The sequence below is a fragment of the Tiliqua scincoides genome, chromosome 1 (genome assembly GCF_035046505.1).
Source record: "Tiliqua scincoides isolate rTilSci1 chromosome 1, rTilSci1.hap2, whole genome shotgun sequence".
NCBI classification, from domain to species: domain Eukaryota; kingdom Metazoa; phylum Chordata; class Lepidosauria; order Squamata; family Scincidae; genus Tiliqua; species Tiliqua scincoides.
Window position 1 is genome coordinate 93,193,443 of NC_089821.1, and position 18,200 is coordinate 93,211,642.

Below are 18,200 nucleotides of genomic sequence, written 5' to 3' on the forward strand. Positions count from 1 at the left end.
ATAAAAGATAGATGTGTGCCTATCCCTGGAAAAAACTAATGTAAATTTAATCTTCCATTTCTTGGTGGAAATGAATTATTGCTGATGCATTTGATCACTGACCACTCCGTCTCAGAACTGCATAGGTGAATCACAGTCCTGCCAGGAGTTTTTGAAAAATTAGGCTCTGTGATTTTTTTTTAGTGATTTTTTTTATAAAGATAAAAATGATATTTTTATCCTACTTGAGACTCTGAAGATGGATTATTTTGTTCCAAAACTAATATCTACAACTTAATGGGATTCTACAATTCTTCAGTAGAGTTGGATGTTGATAATTTAAACCAACTCTGCATGGGCAGATAACAAGCTTGTTTTGATTGAGAAATCAAAAATTCTAAGTTCAATAACTGATAAGAACATAAGAGGAGCCACAGTGGATCAGGCCATAGGCCCATCTAGTCCAGCTTCCTGTACCTCACAGCGGCCCACCAAATGCCCCAGGGAGCACACCAGATAACAAGAGACCTGAATCCTGGTGCCCTCCCTTGCATTGGCATTCGGACATAGCTCATTTCTAAAATCAGGAGGTTGCACATACACATCATGGCTTGTAACCATAATGGAATTTTTCCTCCAGAAACTTGTACAATTCCCTTTTAAAGGCATCTAGGCCAGATGCCATCACCACATCCTGCGGCAAGGAGTTCCACAGACTGACCACACGCTGAGTACAGAAATATTTTATTTTGTCTGTCCTAACTCTCCCAACACTCAATTTTAGTGGATATCCCCTGGTTCTGGTGTTATGTGAGAGTGTAAAGAGCATCTCTCTATCCACTTTATCCTTCCCCTGCATAATTTTGTATGTCTCAATCATGTCCCCCCTCAGGTGTCTCTTTTCTAGGCTGAAGAGGCCCAAACGCCGTAGCCTTTCCTCATAAGGAAGGTGCCCCAGCCCCGTAATCATCTTAGTTGCTCTCTTTTGCACCTTTTCCATTTCCACTAAGTCCTTTTTGAGATGTGGCAACCAGAACTGGACACAATACTCCAGGTGTGGCCTTACCATTGATTTGTACAACGGCATTATCATATTAGCCGTTTTGTTCTCAATACCTTTTCTAATGATCCCAAGCATAGAATTGGCATTCTTCACTGCCACCGCACATTGGATCGACACTTACATCGACCTGTCCATCACCACCCCAAGATCTCTCTCCTGATCTGTCACAGACAGCTCAGAACCCATTAGCCTATATGTGAAGTTTTGATTTTTTGCCCCAATGTGCATGACTTTACACTTATGCATCTGCCATTTTGCTGCCCATTCTGCCAGTTTGGAGAGATCCTTCTGGAGCTCCTCACAATCACTTCTGGTCTTCACCACTCAGAAAAGTTTGGTGTCATCTGCATACTTAGCAAACTTAGGTTTTCAGTGTATATAGAGCTCTTTCTCTTGTTCAAGTCAGTGGTGCATAAATGTTTGATTTTGGCTACTTTGGGCTGTTTATTTTTAACATTTCAGTTCTCCTAAGCTGCAAAATACAGGCGTGACCCTGTATCCATCAGGGATCAGGTCCAGGGAGCCCCCAGATATGGAAACCACTGATATGGGGTATGCCCTGCACCAGCTCTTTGGCTGGCATAAATACAAATAGGCCAAGTAGGTCAGGGGCATAGGATATCTGTGCCACCACTGCTTCAGATTTCTGCCCCTGGCCTGTCCTCAAAATGCTCCAGGCTGGACCCAATCCTCAGCCTGATCCTTCCCTGGAATAGGCCTCTGAGACCTACCTCATCTGGCAGGGGCTTGGTACTTTGTTGGGGCATACAATGGGCCACCAATTGTTTGCATTGCCTTTCTTGGCACACATGCCATTTCAGCAGCTGCTACACCAGCAGCCTGGGCTTTGTGTGGAGTGCAAGTTTCATCAACGCAATGCCCGGATAAGATTGGGACATGATCAAGATGCCCTAAATATACAAACAAATATCTCAATGCTAGGACAGTCACTCCTCCTCATCCAAAGCCAAAATTCTTTCTTACTCCTTGTTTCCTTCTGCCCCAGAGTCAAATTTCTAGAGCAGCCATTTTTCAACCACTGTGCCATGGCACACTGGGTGCTGTTAAAGGTCTGCAGGTGTGCCATGAGAGTTTTGGGAAGAGTCATTTATTAGAGGGCCATTGGGGGATGTGAGCCGCCCACCAACAGCATGGTGTGCCTTGTCAATTGTCAAAAAACTGACGGTGTGCCTTGACCATTTTAGTACTTTGTCAGTGTTCCATGAGATGAAAAAGGCTGAAAATCACTATTCTAGAGGCTTAGAGCATTTCCTTCTGATAGATTGGTCTATGCACTTCCATTTCATCCTTCCGCCCTTCTGCCTCCAGTGCTTATTGCCTTTTTGGCCACATTTATCACAGTCAGGGCCAGGAAAACCCTGAAGTGCATTGCTGAATTACAACTTCTGTTCAATATCCAATTGTAGATAACAGATCGACTGTGATAGGGACGTGACTATTACCTTTGTTTATAAACCACAGTAATTACCTTCAAGCCTGTTCTGGCTTATCATAACCAACAGGCTTTTTCTCAATTTCATCTGAATAACCCATATAATTATTTATGCCCCTAAACCATTCTACGCAAGGAGTGTCGTTGTTGTCAGCATAACCTGAGAATCAAAAGTATACATAAATGGATTTTCATGTGCAATGTGCAGTTCATATTTAAATATTTGTGTAACAGAGCTAATGCCTAACTAGACAACTGGAAATAGCCATTAAAATAATACTGCATCTGTATTATTTAGTAATCAGCGGCACTTAAAAAAAATTTTTTTACGTGCATTACTGCTTCCAAAACCATTTATATAAAAGCAAGGAATCTTATATTAAAGCAAGTGGGTGTACGCAAATTACCAGTATGTGCTATTCATTATTTTAAATGCTGCATCGTATGAGTAGTGTGAAACTTTACAGTGTGCCCTGTTTCCTATGTGAAGCTGAAATGCAGCTCATGATCAAGGGAGTGTCACAGTCTTCGAGCGAGGGAATAAATTGAAGCTGCCCAAGGCCAACTCTAAATTACATTCAAAAATGTCTTCCTTTTATAATTACAAATTTCTCTCTTTGGGAAAAGTGGGACACAGTAGGTGTAATTTACTTGTTTGGGCAAGTCACAGCCCTCTGTGTGAAGCCTCCACCTCTTTTATCTGATGCACACACACCCTAGTGTTTCTCTAATGCTGCGTGAGATGTGTGGGACTTTTCTAGTGGCAGATTTCCAGGCTCATATATTGTGTAAATAAAATAGTCTCATTATGCAACTCTCTCCCACTTGCAGTGAAATTACTTGAAAAGTCAGAGGAGCCAGCGCAAGCTGGTCAGGGCTTCGTGAACGAGACAATGGCCTAGGCAAGTTCTTCCTGAAGCATATCCAACATGTGGGAAGTAGAGCAAACCATGAATAAGAAAGTATGCGGCATCAGCCTATCTGTAGGCTTCATTGTTAATCTACTACTATATCATGTGGGATTGGCTTGATGTTTCCCAAAACTGGAGCCAAAGACACAACTGGTGTTTTGACCCCAGCTCTTGGACCCAGCTTCTGACCCTCCTTTATCAGTGAGGCAGAACTGCTATTCTGAAGTCTGACAAAATCCCTGATAGACTTCAAATTTGCAAAACAATTGGAGGGTCAGTTTCCATCTTGGCAGAAGGACCAGTCAATCAGAACTCTGCCCAGCCAATTTGGGAGTGGGAAAAAATAGGGTAGCTTCAATATTATCACAAAGATCAGCCAATCAGTTGTTCTATGCAGATAGATTTTACTGGAAACAAGGATCACCAGTTGTTCCTAAGCTCAGTTCAGTTTGGAGTTTGAACACCTGCATGAAAACGGGCTCAATGAAGATTCACAATGGGCTTAGTGCAAGATATACACTTTTGTCTGTAGCCTAAAACAGATTGCTATGACTAGGCTGCCTAGGGCAAGGATACAAAAGCTTAAAAAAGCTGCTTCAGTCCCACACATGGAGGGAACAGAAAGTGGCTACTGGACATTAGCTTACAAAAGGTTTTAAATACTGCACATTTTAACAGTAAATGATACACAGAAGCTTCCTGAGTCATGACCCCAAAAACCTATGACATATGTCATTGTTGATAATTTTAATAACAGTTTTCAATTGATACTATTTGTAATTTATACTTGTAATTTTAACTCTTGCTCTGAGGACTACTTCACCAAAAAGCGGTTTATAAATAGATAAATCAGCACACTCATAATCTATCCCCAGTTTCTGAGGCATGAAAAATTCCTCCTGTTGCGTGAGGCTCTCCATCTTCCTTAGATGCCTGAACAGTCCAGGCCAACCTTTTAAAAAAAAAATGTGCGTGGATGATTCTCAAATTTCAGGAATTCCTAAAAACATGAGTCAAAAGCTCCTAATTAAAAGGAGTGGGATATGTCAGAGGAGACCAGTTGTGAAACATGTGAATATTACTGCCCCTGCAGGAGACACTCCCTACGAATGAATGGGTAGGATGTTCATGCCTCAGGAGAACACGGACACCTGCCATGCCTACAATCTTAAAAAAAAAAAGGTATCTTCTGCAATAAATGATTAAAAGCTTCACCCTCAAGCTGGATACCATAAATGGAACTATAGGCACAATCCTAGCCAACTTCCCAGGACAAAGGGAAGTGCAATGCAGCTCTGAGGTAAGGAAACAAACATTCCCTTACTTAGAGGAGGCTTCCATGAGTGCCACCCACTGGATGCAGCACATGCCCCACTGGCACAGCTGTGTCAGTACTGGAAAGTTGGTTAGGATTTCAGCCAAGATCTCTGAAGCGTAACGCTTAAACCTATATATAGAGCTGTTCTTAAACATTTTCATTTTTTCACAGAATTTTTTTCCCAATGAGGAAAAGTGCTGAAAGTGGTGTTATGTGTTTTTATTCCAAGGGTGCATTTTTATAAATTATAATTATAAATTATAATCACTTTAAAAGTGTACTAGGTGGGTGATATTGGTGGTATAGTATCACCAGATGCAGCCACAGTCATTACGCATGTATACAAACTCTCTAGTTCAGCCCTTTTTTATTTCTTTTTTCTTTTCTTTTCTTTTTTTGCATATTTCCCAGTTTATATTTTTGCAGATTTGGGGGTATTTTTCTTTGTTTTTGCTTTTTTACAAAAGTGAGAAGTGCAGAAAGCAGTGTTATGTGTTTTTAATTCCTTGCCACTGAAAAATCCCACCTTTACCTCTATGCTTAGCTTTAAGTCACATGTCCAGCTGCAGCAACATATGGAGTAAAGTTAACTCTATCTAGTTGGACTTACATAAGTCTGGCTAATTTTGATTGTCCTGTGCTTTGCTCCAAAGGAGCAGAATTCTCACCCCTTCAACACCGATGGAATATCAATAGTGTATCAGAACTTAAATACAAAGTGTTAGTTAAAGGTTTATGGAATTATAGCCCAATCCTGAGCTTCTTGGCACACACTGTAGTAGCAGCACCAAAGCAACTACCACTGTATCCAGCAGGCACCAGGAAGCAGCCAGAGGTCCCCTCGGGGGAAGCCCCAAGCCCCACAATGGGGCTTCTCAAGTCTGGCTATTTTGTTGGTGCAGACTTGAGAGACACCATGTCAGGCCTTCTGGCCTGACACAGAGTTCAGGATATGGCAGAGTAGAGCTCCACCAATCCCTCCCCCCTCCCACCCTGATTCCTGCCAGTGCTGGGCCTGAAGTCTGACTGGCCAGGGCCCAACGCTAGTGCTCCCTGCTCACTAGGTGCCATAAATGTGCTTTATGGCAAGTTTACGTTATCCATTGCTGGCGATAGGGCTCAACACCAGTCCTGAGCCAATTTGGATTGGGCTCTTATATAGTATGATAAGATATGGAGGAGAATCACCAACATCACACATGGGCTATATGGAGAAAAGGTGGGTAAGAAAGCAGTCAAGGTCAGCTCGGAGTGTGTGTGTGTGTGTGTGTGTGTGTGTGTGTGTCAGATGCAATTAAGAAAGCACATGTGGTGGCCAAAGAATGTCTGATGTAGCTGTTTTATCTAAATACTTCAAATTGAGTGCAAAAAGGAATCAAAGGTGTTTGATAAATCACTGAGGACAACCATGTAAACGTGAAACTGATCTACAGTTGTCCCCATTCGAAGTTTCATGAGTATTACAAGCTTTGGATACCTTACCTCAGCCTATCATGGATAAGCATGATCTTAAGAAGTGAGTAGAATTTACTTCTGAGCAAACATGCATAGGATCTAATATGCACATCTAATAAAACTGAAAAAGCAGAGCACAGGGCTGGGATACTTAGAGACCATAAGACAGACAGACAGACAGACAGACAGACAGACACACACACACATACACACACAGAGCGCACATAAATCAAGCGTTTCCAATATTTTCCTATGGTAGCCCCTAGATCAGAAATCTCTCCAGAAGTTCTCCTAGGCATCAGGAGTATGCAATATGGTGGGCTCATTTCAGAAGGGATTGCTTCACATTACCTTGTGCAAGCAGATGACCTCTGCACAGCCCTTTGGAGCAGATAAATCTAGAAAAAGGGGCATTGGTAAATATTAGAAAGCCTAACCATAAATGAATTAATTGGAACGGATGTGTGGTTTGTACTTCCAATTTTACTTCTCTGTTTGTCCAGCCCAAACAGATTTCCTTCTTCACATCATGCATAGAGAGCAAGGCAAAGAGCTAACAAAGAAGTAAGCATGATATGTCATGATTTTATTATGGCTGAATCCTATTTGCACTGTATGCTAGCAGATCCTGAGTTCTGCCGGTGTATCACACAATCCACCATTGCGGTGGCTTCTCCATAGCTCTGTGGTGTGCGAAAAGTGGAACTTTAAAACAAATTCAATCATAGAAAAAGCTGTGTTCATAGAATTTGAAGTCACCAAAAAACTCACAACAAAAATAAATGAGAAGGCTGACAACAAGAAATATTATGGCCAATAAGAAAATATATTATTGGATTCTGTTTGATTGACCCTACAGTAGCCACGGCCAAATTTAAACTAAATTCATTTAAAAATGAATTCATTTAAAAATTCGTTTAAAAATGTCATTATCTAGTCAAAAAAATGTATATCAAGGTCAAAATGTTTCTTCATTCTGGAAACAAGTCATACACCCCTGGACCCTTTTTGCACAACCTTTAGGAATGCAGACCTCACAGGTTAATCCATTTCTGCCCAGCCCACACGTAGCCCTGTTGCTTATATGCAACATTGGGCAAAAACAAATTCCTGGTCTAAAACAGGATTTTAAAGGCATTTTTGTCATCAGTCCTGAGCATTGTAAGATTCTATTGTAATGTTCATATTTTAGTAATATGTGACTCAGCACTCCAGGTTGATACATAGAATGTTTAGGAAATTTTGCTGTCCAGTCATTGAAAAAGTGGCAACATTAATATAGATCTACAAGCAAACCCACTGCATCTTAAACGGTTCTGTATGAACAGGTGACCAATCACTGTTTGTGGCTACATGCTTTGACCAGTTGACATTTCATCAGGAGATCAAGAGAATCTTAGTTCAGTAGCAGCTTCCTTATAGCTGTTGAAGGTGCGCAATGGTTGATGGAATTAAGAGGCAATAAATCCTAGGGAACAAACATTTTGGACAGAGTTTGGTGAAGTGCTCTAGGCCACATGAAGATGCAAATTATCACATGGCTATCACTTTTGTAAATGGGTGGTGTGAATGTGTTTGAGAGCGTGCGAGACATTACAACTAGTTATTGACTTGTCTCCTTTGAGTCATATCCATGTGGCTAAGTTAAAAACAGAAGTCTCTCCTGAATATTTAACAGAGCATTGTGATTTGTTTCACCTGGGGCAGAGGATATAAGGACAGAATCATTGTTTTTGCTGGATGAAAACAAAGTCCATCTAATTCAGCATCGTATTAACAAGCACAACAAACCAGATGCCTCTGGAAGTTCACAACCAGAACACAATGATGATGACAATCCCTTTTGATTGTCCCCAGATTTGAAATCCAGAAGGGGCAGGAGGGGTGCCAGAAACACATACGTAATGCATGTATTGGCGCTCACTCTCTCGCTCTCTCTCACGAGTGTGCCTACTCGTGACTAAATGCAACTGTGAGGCTGCTTTGCTTTCCATGGGGCTCCATAGACTGGGAGGGAGGCAGCTGGGAGGGAAGAACCTCCTTCTCCAATGTTTTTGGGGGCTGCATTCATTGGATCAGGACCATTCCTAAGTCCTTGGAGCCTCTCAGCCTGCCTTGACTAAGGCAAGTCCGCCTACTCGCGAGTAAATGCGGCCACATGGCTTTGTTTCAGGCTCAGACTCGCAGCTGGGAGGGGGGAGCTTCTCAGGTGTTTGGGGGGGCTGCATTCATTGGATTGGGACCATTGCAGTGTCATTGGATTCCTCTCAGCCTGCCCTTTCCGACGGACCAAGGCAAGCCCGCCTACTTGCAAGTAAACACGCGATACGGCGCACTTTCACTTTCCATAGGGCTCCATGCATTTTTTCCTTCTGGTCTTTTGGCCATAACTTTTGAACAAAAGGAGCTATTTCAATTCTGTGTTTTGCATTGCACTCCGCTGGCCAGTCCACATCCAACAGTGTAGGGCATGATGCAGTAGCTCCTAACCCCGCAATGTTAGCGTGTCCTCCCCCAGGGCCCATCACCCGCCCCGGGCCCGTCACCTGGTGTGGCCCACACCCCTCTAGCGACGCCAGTGACTCCAGGCCTCCAATAAGGTATTGCGGTACTATAGGGAGCTTCGTGTCATGATGTCAAAAAACATGTCATGATATCAAAGGATGAGGTAGGCTGTGGCACTGAAAAGTTTGGGAGCCACAGCTTTAGCACATTACCTGGAAGCAAGTCCCACCAAATTCAGTGGGGCTTATTTCTGAGCAAATATGCATAGGATCAGGCTCTTAACTATGAATTCACTGTGTCACATTTTAATTAAAATCTTTAACATTGTTGATTCGAACATAGGAAAGACAGAAAGTTCCAGAAGAATGAATCATAAGAATTATGTTTATGATTATGCAATATTATATATACGACACTATCAATGTATATGTCACTTTACAGTGTTTTAGAAATGAAAAAATAGGGAAGTCTCTCCCCAAAAGAGTTCACAATCTTAAGCTTGGTTATTTGGCAGTAAACCACATTGAGTTTAATGGGACTAACAGCCCAGTCCTACCCTAGGTTGGCCCATAGCAAGCAGTGGTGCTGGCACAACCTCTGAAGCATGCTCTGGGCCAGGCAGGGACCAGGCAGCAATGGAGAGGTAAGTAAAAAACTTGTTTACTTATCTACTCTGCAGCTGCTCTTTGACTGGCTTAAATCCAACTAGGTCCAAGGGAGCACACTGAACATATTCCTTTGCATGGATAAATTATTTTCTTAATTTGCATGAGCATCACTTAGCAATGATAGTTTTATGATTCAGAAAGAAGCTTTTTCTCTGACTTCTAAAAGCATGCATATCTTTGTATTAATAAGCCTGGAAGTAATTAAGGGACAGAAAAAACACTGATAGGTTGGGCTGCTCATTACAAAAGCCACCGAAAATATAAATAATCTTAACTGGGAGACTGGCTGGCTCTGGAGATTGATAATGGAAGATTACGTGCTTTCAAATCCATGTTTCCATTTCCTAAATCTGGTCTCTGAATATTAAACCCTTCACTGAAACCTGTCAGAGCATGCTATCATTTTTAACAGGAACGCAACTTTTAGCCAGTTGCAAATGATTTATCAATTGATTAAAAGCCTTTTGATTGATGAAAGGGGATCACCAATAAATGAAGGAACTTTTTCTCCAACCGATATCAGTACTTGTAAAAACTAAGAGTTGTGGGAAAAACTTTCTTTCCCACACAGGTGGGAAAACTTCTAAGATGTCATCTTCTACAGCACATAGACATTATCATCAGAACAAAGTATGCCATTTTCTTTTCTTCTGAATTGTAGTTTTCATTCCTGTGTAACTGCAAATTTAACTGACTGAGGACGCAATCCTAACCAACTTTCCAGCACTCACACAGCTGTGCCCATGTGGCGTGCACTGCATCCTGCAGTGGGGAGGCAGTCATAAGAACATAAGAACATAAGAACATAAGAACAACCCCACTGGATCAGGCCATAGGCCCATCTAGTCCAGCTTCCTGTATCTCACAGCGGCCCACCAAATGCCCCAGGGAGCACACCAGATAACAAGAGACCTCATCCTGGTGCTCTCCCCTACATCTGGCATTCTGACTTAACCCATTCCTAAAATCAGGAGGTTGCGCATACACATCATGGCTTGTACCCCATAATGGATTTTTCCTCCAGAAACTCGTCCAATCCCCTTTTAAAGGCGTCTAGGCTAGACGCCAGCACCACATCCTGTGGCAAGGAGTTCCACAGACCGACCACGCGCTGAGTAAAGAAATATTTTCTTTTGTCTGTCCTAACCCGCCCAACACTCAATTTTAGTGGATGTCCCCTGGTTCTGGTATTATGTGAGAGTGTAAAGAGCATCTCCCTATCCACTCTGTCCATCCCCTGCATAATTTTGTATGTCTCAATCATGTCCCCCCTCAAGCGTCTCTTTTCTAGGCTGAAGAGGCCCAAACGCCGTAGCCTTTCCTCATAAGGAAGGTGCCCCAGCCCCGTAATCATCTTAGTCGCTCTCTTTTGCACCTTTTCCATCAAGGGGGCCTCCTCAAGGTAAGGGCATGTTTGTTACCTTACCTTAGAGCTGCATTGAGGCTAGGCCAGTGCTGGAAGGTTGATTAGGATTGCGCCCTAACTGAATTCAAAATGGACTAACCACAAACCCATGCATAATTACTTGGAAGTAAATTGTCTTTTGTGTTCAGTGCAAAGGCTTTTGTGTCCAGTGATTTCTACTTCCAGAAAATTGTGCTTAAGATTCTTTAACACTTTTTATATGCCAAGTGCTTGACAATGTTCTTATCTGTCATTTTGTTGTACCATGTTGCCCACGCAACAATTATGATGATGTTGCTCAACTCCTCACCTGTAGATCAATAATTTCCACTTAGTATCCTCAGAGACAGATTACTGTTAAGAATAACCCACATAAAGGCTGAAAAAGAAGATAACAAGCAGCCTGTCTAGTAGTACCTTTCTGATCTAGTTTGAAAGTGAATTGCAACTTTTGCTTGGAACAAAGGAAGGCACTACTATACACCAAGTTAAATACAGGGTTGGCATCATGGGTTGGCCAGGGCCACATCCATCAGAGGGGTCACCTGTCAAGCCAACCCATGCACCTTTGACACTAATGGCAGTGGTAGTGCCCACTGCACCATTGGGGGAAAGCAGTGGTGCCAGGGGAGTCCCATTGCAGGGCTTTGCTCCAGGACTCCCAACAAGCTGGCACTGTTTAAACATAACAAGTGATCTCAGTAAGCTAAACTTGTCTTGTTAATGCTGAAGGTTATTGTGATTTTGAAGAGTCAGTGATGGCACAGACCCTTTTAATCCTTTCAGGCCCTTTAGGGGTTAATAGCCTGCTGTAGTCTACTCAATAATTTGTAGGAGGAAAAAATCACTTTTTATGTTCCAGGTGTACCTTCTAACCAGTGTTGTCTTAGAAGGTCCCAGGCAAGGTTCCAAGATTAGGCACCTGGAGGTACGCACATAGCTTGTTATAATTCCTTGCTAATTGATAGAGGCTAGCTGAAAAATATTGTTTCTACACACTTTAATGAAAAGTCTTCTTCTTGCTCTTGTTTATCTTGTGGTGGAAAGAACTGGGCAGAAGGAACCACTGCTTGAGGGGCCCAGTTGTTGCCAACACTGCTCTCATGCACATACGCACGTGTCTACCACTACTGTACACCCACACAGTCTTGGGCCCAGATTTTCCCAGCCCAGAATTAAACTAAATTGGAGAAATTATATAATGCAAGAGATCAAAATGCACTGTGTGGCTGAGGCGTAACTTACTGCTATGGTGCCCTGGACATTGACCTCACAACATCACATGACATTGTGACATCACTTCTGGGTTCTCCCTGGAGGACAGACCACTGGTGGCTTTGTGTCCCCATTCCTTCTCCTGTGGAGGCTCCCCTTTAAAGGAGGAAGCTGCCAGTGCCTACTTTAGGGAAAACCTGGAAGTGATTGCCTTGCACCGCTTTTGATGCAAGCAGTCACTTCCGGGTTCTCTTTGCCCCTGCATTTCTTCTTCTGTGGTGGCTTGCCTCTGAAGGAAAAGGACCAGTATTGCAAAGCCACCAGTACCTCCTCTGTAACTAGGATGGAAACTGAGGAGAGTCATTTCCCGCCCCCTTGGTGTAACACCTGGGGCAAGTGCCCCTCAGACTCCACCCTAGTTATTCCCCAGTATGGCTGTTTTTAGATTGTTGACTGGATAGTGGAGCAAACAAGCTCAAAGTGCCTCTGATTAGGCTACCAGGAACCACAAGAGTTTTCCAGACATCAATGACATCAATTTTATTAAAAGAAACAGAGAAACACGGCAAAAACTATGTTTACTTAGAAGATCAGTTTTGCAGAGATTTCACTGGTTTGGAGTAAAAGAATATTGGTAAGTAGTGCCGTTTGTACAAGCATGGGTTAAGTGAAGAGGGAAAGAAAGAAAGAAAGAAAGAAAGAAAGAAAGAAAGAAAGAAAGAAAGAAAGAAAGAAAGAAAGAAAGAAAGAAAGAAAGAAAGAAAGAAAGAAAGAAAGAAAGAAAGAAAGAAAGAAAGAAAGAAAGAATTGGGTTGCCAGCTGGGCTGTGTTTCCCCCAAAAGAGATGAAGACCCGATGGGAGAAAAGGAGAAAAATAGTGGGAGGTTTAAGACATGCACTGGGGGAATGGATTTTAGAAGGGAGGAGGATGTTGTCATGAAGTCAGAGGGACAAATGAGAAAAGAAATTACCTATTCTTAATCTGCTGGGTAGATTGAGGTATGTTGTCCTTTTGAGTAGCTAGACTGGGCTGCTTGGCTTCAGATCTCAGCTATATAGCTGGCACATGTACAAGGAGACATATAGGTTATCAAGGAGTAAGGAAACATTTTCCTTCATGTCTCCCAAGCCTCCCTACTGCCCCACCACCACGAGAGCATACAGAGCTGCCTGTTTTGGTGTGCCTGCAAGGGAGGGATGGGACTGGGTTGTTACTGACATCCTTCCCCAGAGCTTTGATGCATTAGACCAGTGGTTCTCAAACTTTTTAGCACCGGGACCCACTTTTCAGAAGGACAATCTGTTGGGACCCTCTGGAAGTGATGTCATTAACCTGGAAGCGATATCATGGATGGAAGTGACATCATCAAGCAGAAAAAATTTTAACACCCCCATATGTCAAAATCAAACAAAAAAATTCCCTAAACATCCCAAAAGCTGCAGTCCTATCCACACGTGCCTGGGAGTAAGCCCAATTGACTATCACTGTTAAAAGCACATACATAGTAGCGTGTTAAAAGTATTTGTCTTCAGCATTTTCCCAAGTGCAGTCACATACCATCATAGCATCAAGTCTAATATATTAAAAATAAAATACACAATTAAATGAATGGGGACCTACCTGAAATCGGTTCACAACCCACCTAGTGGGTTCCAACTCAAGTTTATAGCGTCGCGGAACCTCAGAGAGGCTTTCCCGATGCATCCTTGGGTCACACAAGGCTCCTTGAGCCTCAGGTGAGTGGAGCAGTGCAGATATGAGCAGAGGGGGTGGCGATAGCTTTCAACGGTACCATCACAGACCTTTGCTCTGCAATGCACAGGATTGGGGAGGTCTGCCATTAGGTTGGCATAGTCATCCTTAGCAAACTGCTACCAGATTGGGCTAGTATTAAATGTCCCTAATTCTTGCTAGCATGAAATGCACTTTGCATGGCTGTCTAAGTAGAAAAAGTAAGTGTTCCAATAGTGCAATATTGTTGTAATAGGAACCTTGGAAAACCCAACATGTTTTTTTAAATCACACAATGCAGAGCACTGATTTTATGTAGACTACCTTCGCTGATCAACTGCTCTTACTTATAAAGATTACACCTGCTTTCATAGCCTGGTTAGCATTCCAGTGAATGATTTGCTGAAAGGCATAGCCAAAAAGCCAGTCCCTTCTGTACTTTATACTTGGTACTATGAGTATAAATAATATTGGATAAACAGAGCCCTCTGTAAAGTAGAAATTTAATATACAATCTTGTAATCTCTGGCTTTTCTAAGGTTTGGCATAATAAACACTGTAGCGTTCCAGCTGGATCACAATGATTTTGAGCCAATAGTTGTCACCCGAGCTGCCAACTTTGGCTTAACTTGCTTTTAGAATTTCCAGACAATGAAAGTCTACAGGGAAGGAATAAAATATATATCTCGGACATGAAAATACCTTGACTCCTACAGGGTAGTCATATGCCAGTCTACTCAAAAGTAAGTCCCATTGCGTTCAGTGGGACTTACTCCCAGGTAAGTGTGTCTAGGATTCTAGCCCTAGGCACACTTAAAGAATAAACACACTCAGCAGGCTCAGAGCCCTGTGAGCATTTATTTTAAAATATGTAGCTAGCCATCACTGATGAACAGAATCAAATATCCTAATCAAATATTTCATTTCAAATACAGTACTTGTGGCTATTGGGGCATAAAATTGACATGGGCTACTTTTCTAGTTTAGTTTACGCAAAGAAAGTGAAATGTGGTACATCAGATTTGGGATTTTGGAAAAGTTTCTGGAAAACCCACATCACTGTGGCAGAGAGTTCAGTTCCTCACTCTGCCAAGACTTGATCCCAGTCCAGATCAGGTGCTCCATGGCTGTTATTTAGAAAGTTAAAACCGAGCACCACTGTTCCAAGCACCAAGTTAACATAATGCTTAGTTTGGCTCGACTAGTGTCTTGCAAAGTAAAGAAAGAGAAGGGAAAGAGTGAATTCTGAGCAAGGATAACAAGGTGCCATTAGCAATACCTGGAGGAACGCTGGAATTTGTGGCAGAAAGTAAACATTTTGATCTACAATTGGCTTGTAGCACAAAGCTGTGAACTATAAACAAAAAAACTACAAAACGATGGACATCAAGGCTCTGTAAACTATTCTGTTTCCAGTGCAGCTGATGCCTCTCCTAAGGCAGAAAGCCGCTGGTCCAAAGAGACAGAGTAAGCTTTGGGTTTTCATGCCAAAGCTGTTAGATATACGAGCTGCTTAGTCAGCTGTGTGTGGAAACGGGGGGGGGGGGATCACACACCTGTTGCCTAAGGAAACACAACCCATCTTTGGATGCAACAGGTTTCTGTGCCACGAATTGAAAAGAAGCAGTGAGAAAGACACTTGAACAAAAGACAAACCACACAAACAAACAAGGCAGGGTGGAAATCTGGATGTGGAAGAGAAGTCCAACAAGGCAGTGCTTTATCTTCTCCGCCCACACAAACAACTTAAAACGCCCACATCTTAAAAAGAAAAAACAGAAGGCATTACGCTGGAAAGTGCTGTGCTGTTTGTCAATAAGGTTGAATGCTTCTTTTATTAATGAAACCCGAAAGGTAGCAAAGTGTCACCTTTGTGAAGTGAGGAGCTGAGTTCATGGATCATATCTGCTTCTGCCTTTTTGTAACATTTTGACAAGAATAGTTTGGCCCACGAAGAGCAGTAAAACTTAAGTGAGCCACGATTACAATATTCCGTTGAGTGCAGTTGAACTGACACATACTCACCCCCGGCACCTCCCCCTCCCCATCAGGAAAAAGAGCAGCAGCGATGGCTCAGAGAAGGAACCACCACCTCTTTCCCTTCTCATTCACAAAGGGGAACCCAAGCCGGAGGAGGAACAGCCACAGCGGAGACACCAGTGCAACTAATTCACCCCTTACAACCTACCAGTATAACAGGGGTGGCCAAACTTGCTTAATAGAAGAGCCACAGGAGATAAACTTCAGATGTTTGACAGCCGCAGTATTTAAGAAGCATTTAAATTCTTAAATATATTTACTCACCGTGAACATTAAACATATGTGGACTCTCACTTTTTCCCAGTAAATACCAATAAAGCTTGAAAATTTCTTATTTACTTTCTGTATTAATTGTGATGCTCAAGAAAGGAGCTCAACCAACATATGTCAGAGAGCTGCACATTAAGTATTGGCAACCTTCAGTCTCGAAAGACTATGGTATCGCGCTCTGAAAGGTGGTTCTGGCACAGCGTCTAGTGTGGCTGAAAAGGCTAATCCGGGAGTGACAATCCCTTCCACACCGGGAACAAGTGCAGTCTGTCCCTGGTCTGTCTCCTTGGCTATGGGCCTTCCTTCTTTGCCTCTTAGCCTCAGACTGTTGGCAAAGTGTCTCTTCAAACTGGGAAAGGCCATGCTGCACAGCCTGCCTCCAAGCGGGCCGCTCAGAGGCCAGGGTTTCCCACTTGTTGAGGTCCATCCCTAAGGCCTTCAGATCCCTCTTGCAGATGTCCTTGTATCGCAGCTGTGGTCTACCTGTAGGGCGCTTTCCTTGCACGAGTTCTCCATAGAGGAGATCCTTTGGGATCCGGCCATCATCCATTCTCACGACATGACCAAGCCAACGCAGGCGTCTCTGTTTCAGCAGTGAATACATGCTAGGGATTCCAGCACGTTCCAGGACTGCAAAGAGATCATTGTCACTGAGCTGCATGAAATCCTCTGTCTCTGCTGGAGAGAAGGTGGAGTACCTCAAGACATGAGGGATGCAAACATCATCACGCTGTACAAGAACAAAGGTGACAGGGGTGACTGCAACAACTACCGTGGCATCTCTCTCCTTAGCGTTGTAGGAAAGCTGTTTGCCCGAGTTGTACTAAAGAGGCTCCAGGTACTTGCAGAGAGCGTCTATCCAGAATCACAGTGTGGATTCCGAGCCAACAGGTCCACCACTGATATGGTATTCTCCCTTAGACAACTGCAGGAGAAATGGAGGGAACAACGACAGCCACTCTTTATAGCCTTCATAGATCTCACAAAGGCTTTCGACCTGGTCAGCAGAGACGGCCTCTTCAAGATTCTCCCCAAGATTGGATGTCCACCCAGGCTCCTCAGCTGCACATTATATTTCAAAAAGCCACATGTGGCTTTGCCCACCCCTGCAATACAAGCTCCCTTGCAGGTGCCTTCAGCACTCATATGTTTAAAGATCTCCACCAGCCTGGAACCTGTCAAGGTCCACTCTAGAATGATCTCACTGAAGCTCTACTTAAGCTTAAGTGACTCTTTCAGAACATGCTGGAATAAGCTGCTGAAATAAACCACCAAACAATCGCTCAGGGTGTTCTGTTGTAAAATAACCAGCACACTTCTAAGCTGCTATATTTGTGATCTTGTAAAAATTATCACTTTTGATTTATCTTTGCAGAAAGCATTGCCGCAGCACTTGAAATTGCTATAACCGGAGAGGTAAAGCGTTGACGCTGGTACTTTGATGATTGATAGAAGTGCTGCCAAAACAGCAAGGGATTTTGACAGCGCGTAGCTGAAGCTTGTAAATAATGATGCTGGCAGAATGAAAACAAACAAAAGGTTGGGGAAGCAGAACTGCTACCAGATCCCAGCACTGACACTTCCATTGACTCATTTAGTGCATTGTTTCAATTAGGAGTCATCAGCTGGAATAAAGATGCATGGGTTGCCGAAGTGAGGCAGATGGGGCAACCAAACTTGAGAGACTGAAAGCAAAACATCTAAATGAGATCCGTCAGCTTGTCCAAGTGTACCTCCTGCCCATCTGTTGCCACTGGCAATGATAGGTGGATATAAGAGTCACCTGAGACATTGAAAAAGCACTCAACACAATCATCAATCACTCAGCACAATCGAACTGGTCATAAATGACATGAGACCTCATAATTACACTTTCCCCAATTCCCACACTTGGTGACTAACTGTTAATCTTCTGCGGATTCTCACACCATATTTCACTGTTGATCTCCACATGCTCCTGTTTGCATTTTAGATTATCTAGCACTCTTCATACACAGTGTGTTGTATTTTTGTGTTGTGTTACTTGTTGCTTTGTTCCTTTAGTCCAGAAGGTCTCCAAACTGGAAATCGCTGTGTCCTAAGAAAGATCTCCCTGTCCCGAGCGGCGTTTACCGTTCTGCTGTGGCGCTGTATATCTTTCAAGCTGATCGGGGCACAGGGATGCAGAACGGTGAGAGAAGGGCTTT